We start from the raw sequence: 4,487 nt of genomic DNA, 5'->3' as shown, positions 1-4,487 counted from the left end.
TAAGGAAGAATATAACATGAAGTGACAACTACAGAAATTCCAGAAACCTGACATCTTTCACATTTCTGTCTTCCTTCTCTTCTCATACTTCAGAAAGTATTGACTAACACTATAAGTATACTGCTATTATAAGCTAAGGATCATTGGTTTTTTTTTTTTGTTTTTTTTTTTCCAACCTGAAGCCTTCTTTTCCATGATTCGACATAAACTTTTGGGAGATTTTTTGGATTGTGATGGGATTCCACCCAAAACAAAGCCATGTATATTAAGAAAGTCAATGTTTTCAACTCAGAGTACTAAACAAAAGAGGGAGAAAATTAAGGTTAGCTATATATGTTAAGCACAAATATAGGCAATATCAAGATATCTTGAAATTGTATACTTTTACTGGATAAAGTGGCTCAAACCTGTAATATTATCTACTTAGAAAACAGAGATTAGAGAATTGCAGTTCCAGGCAAGCCCAAACCAAAAAAAAAAAAAAAAAGAAGTTTCAGAAACTCTGTTAGAGTTTGATGGGTGCTATGTGTTTTGCTTGTGTTAGGAGGACCACAGTCCAAGCAGACCCAGGTATAGTGATACTTACCTCAAAAGAAGCAATCAAGTTACAATCTGCAGGTATGGCAGTAGTAGAGATGCCAAAGTTGTAAAGTTCCTTTCATTGTTGCAATGGGTCTACTTGTATCCCTATTTAAACATTTTCCCCTTCCCCTCCACAAATTATGCCAACATCAAAAATGTGTGCTTATGTAAGAACTGCATGATTTTAAAATTTCATGACAATTCTTTTGAACTTACTTTTTTGTGGAATTGACTAAGAAAATCAATTACACCTTCTATATAAAAAATGTACTGTGCTTAATCCGGCAGCCCATACACTAACATCGGAATGATACAGAGAGGATTAGCATGGTCCTTGCACATGGATGACTTGCAAATTCGTGAAGCAATCAATATTTTTACAACAACAAATGCTGGAGGGGATGGGGCCACAAGGGAACCCTACTGCATTCTTGGTGGGAGTGTAAACTTCTTCAACCACTTTGGAAAGCAGTATGGAGTTTCCTCAAAGGACTCCACATAAAGCTCCCCTATGACCCAGCAATCCCACTTTTGTTCATTTACCCAAAGGATCACAAATAAGACCATATTAAAACTACGAGCACAACTATGTTTATTGCAACATTATTTACCATAGCTAAGATATGGAACCAATCCAGATGCCCGTCAGTAGATGAATGGATCAAGAAAACGTGGTAAAGGAGTTCCGGGAAGATGGCGGAGGAGAAGCTGGAATCTGAACAAGCTCTTGCATAGAAAGCAGTTTCTGAGTTCCAGTGAACAGTCCCAAGCCAGAGAATCACACCAAGTGTGCCATCACAGGACAGAGAGTTAGTCAAGAGAGGGGAAGCCAAGCAGACACATATGAGCGCTTGCCAGCAGCTGTCGCTGCAGTGACAGGGTCGCGGCGGCCACCACCACCGCGGGGTCATACCTGAGACACAGTCCGGGACGAAGGAGCCAGACGCAGCGGACGAGCGGATTCTACTCAACACCAGCAAGAACCGAAAAGGAGCGGGCATCTTCATCCTGCACTTTGCAGACCAGAGACGACTCAGGATCCAAGACTCGGCGTGAGTAGAAGCCCAACGTCCTCACTCCTTCTCAGGGAGCAGAGGAGGTAAGGCCACCCCACCCCGCCCAGCACCGGTGATCTCCATCTTGGATACCGACAAAGCTCGGAGGAGGGGCTAGCTCCAGCTCAGGCCTTGGAATAAAACGGTCATTTAGCAGGTCACAAGAACTTAACGGTGAAGTGACCTCACAGACTCAGTTCCATCCAGGGAAAAGTCACCCAGCTCAGGCGCCAGCCATTGAAGGGGCTCTCCTCACTGGGTAACCAGAGCCAGAGGCTGCCCCTCCCTCTAGCAGCCACCACAATCAATTGAAAAAACAGAAACCCTGAGAATGGCTCCAGGCTGGGTGCTGTGAGTTTTTTTCACAAAATAGCCCCAGGGAAAAGCTACTGTCTGTTGAAAGGCCTCAACTCTAACAAGAACCTGGCCTCATCACTGCATCCCCCTCTTTTGTGATTCTCAAAGCAGATCACCGTCCCAGTAAACTAACCTGGAAGGGGGATCTCAAAATCTTGGATAAAGCAGAGCATTTTTCTGCCTGTTCCAACAAACTGACTTAAGAAACCAATCAAGCCACAGACCTCAAGCTGACCAGAGACTCCAACAAGACTGGTTACAGACAAAAGGGAGATACAGGATTCTTCCCACCCCTCCCCCCCAAAAAAAATCAAAGAACTTTTTTTTTTCTTCTTCTTCTTTTCTTTTTTTGTTTTGTTTTTTGTTACCTTATATATATAAAAAATTTTTTCCTTTCCTAAAACTTTTATTAATCTTTAATTTTTGCCACTTCTGAAAAAATAATTGTTTTCCAGTAACTTTTTTTTTCTCCTCTTATAATTTTTATTTTAGGAATACGTGAATGTGTGTTTTCCTTTCTTTTCTTGTCTTCTTTCTCTTTTTCTTTCATTCTTAATTATCTTTTTGTTTTTTGTCTAGCTCTACTGAACTTCTGATCTTTTCTTCTCACTTTCCTATCCTTTCCACCTTTTCCTCTCTTTTGTTCTTCTTTGTGTGACTTAACTCTTGTCCTGCACATCCTCAGATAAACCCGTAGTTAACTAGTAGACCCTATCCCCCATTGTGTACACACTTAATCCACAAACTTATTACTCAATTCAAAACCTCTGAGACTTAAATTCATTAATAGCAGTACTACCTCTTTATACCTATATAATATTTTAAGCATTTTTTTAAAGTTTTTCACATCTCCTCTATGTCCCTCCCTTTCTCTCAATATATTCCCATTCCTCTCTAAATAGATGGTCTTTTAATCTCTATAATAACATTAATTTTTACGTTTCTATTTTTTTTCTGGTCTCTTTTCATTCCCCTTTCCCTTTCTTCTTTTTCTCTCTCTCTCTACTTGCATCCTACCCAACCTATTTCCTGCATTGTGATTAGGACATAGTTAACTCTTCCTGTGCCTCCCCACAACAATCTATTCCTATTTTTTACCCACATCTCTCCCTAACCATAATAATTTCTGGTTTTCCAAATTCTTCTCTGCAGTTCGAAGTCCTTTAACATATAGTTGTTTGATGTCGAATAGATGTATCTGTTGAACTAGATTGTATCTGTAGACTATTGACTGTACAAATGCAAACTTTGGTTGATGGTTGCCTTAAGATAGTGTTCTAGCACAATACTGATGCTATCTTCATCTCAAATGGGCAGAGTAAGCCGGAAAAACACAAGAAAAATGGCAAATTCGGGTATCTCAATTCCCAATCTTGATAATCAGGGGTTAGAACAGATAATGAATAATCCAGAGGAGAGTTCCCAAATAGCTCTACAAACACTGCTGGCAAACATGATAAATGAGAAGTTTGACAACGTACAAAGGACTCTGAATGAGCGTGATAGGGAGAGAGAGGAGGCATCCCAGAAGTTTATACAGGAATATCATAAGCATGAGGAAGCTACTCAAAAACTGATACAGGATTTGCGTGAATAACTTGAGAATACTCAAAGAGAAAGGGAGGAATGGCATGAGCAGGCTGAGAACACTCAAAGAGAACTGCAGGAATCCCACGAACGGGAGGAAGCTAATCAAAGAGTAATACAGGAATTGAGAGACCAGGTAGAGAACACACAAAGAGCACTAAAGGCATCCATGGAATCCATTAACAAAGAGCTGAAGGAAGTCAGGGAGACCACAAAGGGAATGCTGAATGGAACCCAACAGAAGGAATGGGAGTCCAAAGAAACCATAACCAATCAGCTAAGTGATTTGAAGACAAACACTGAACACCAAATTAAGGAAGTAAAGAAAATCATACAAGACCTAAAACAGAGCTTCAACAAAGAACTTGAAGCCATCAAAGCTGACCAATTAGAAGGAAAAGAGATAAAAAACAAAGTAGAGAATCTTGACAGCAGGTTAGACCATGCAGAAGATCGAATCTCAGGGATTAAAGACAGCCTAGATATTATAGAGATAGAACATACAACCATCCAAGACAAGTCCAAGAAATATGATAGATCTATCCAACACCTGGAAGACACCATCAGAGGGCCTAATCTAAGGATAATTGGTGTAGAGGAGCACCTAGAAACAGAAGTTAATGGTCTAGGAAATTTGTTTAACAGGATCCTAGCAGAGAACTTCCCAAACATGCAAAAAGATAGGCTTGTTCAGAAACAAGAAGCCTTTAGAACCCCAAATAGACCAGACCAGAATAGGACATCCCACCGTCACATTATAATCCACACAGGATCAACTCAGAACAAGGAAAAGCTCCTTAAAGCTGTCAAGGAGAAAAGGGTAATCACCTATAAAGGAAAACCAATTAGAATCACCTCAGATTTCTCAGCAGAGACAATCAAAGCAAGAAGAGCCGGGAATGATAT

General features: G+C 40.2%; 1 non-coding gene across 1 annotated transcript; it reads left to right on the top strand.

Annotated features, from left to right (window-relative positions):
* Nucleotides 1–854: 854 nt before the first annotated feature.
* Nucleotides 855–961, top strand: LOC122095312. Its single transcript, XR_006145090.1, has one exon. It is a non-coding gene; the product is annotated as a U6 spliceosomal RNA (small nuclear RNA).
* Nucleotides 962–4,487: the final 3,526 nt, after the last annotated feature.

This window comes from Dipodomys spectabilis, unplaced genomic scaffold, assembly GCF_019054845.1.
Source record: "Dipodomys spectabilis isolate Male_0828 unplaced genomic scaffold, ASM1905484v1 ptg000343l, whole genome shotgun sequence".
Lineage (NCBI taxonomy): Eukaryota > Metazoa > Chordata > Mammalia > Rodentia > Heteromyidae > Dipodomys > Dipodomys spectabilis.
The sequence above is the reverse complement of the archived record's forward strand: the minus strand, read 5'-3'. Positions and strand labels throughout refer to the sequence as shown.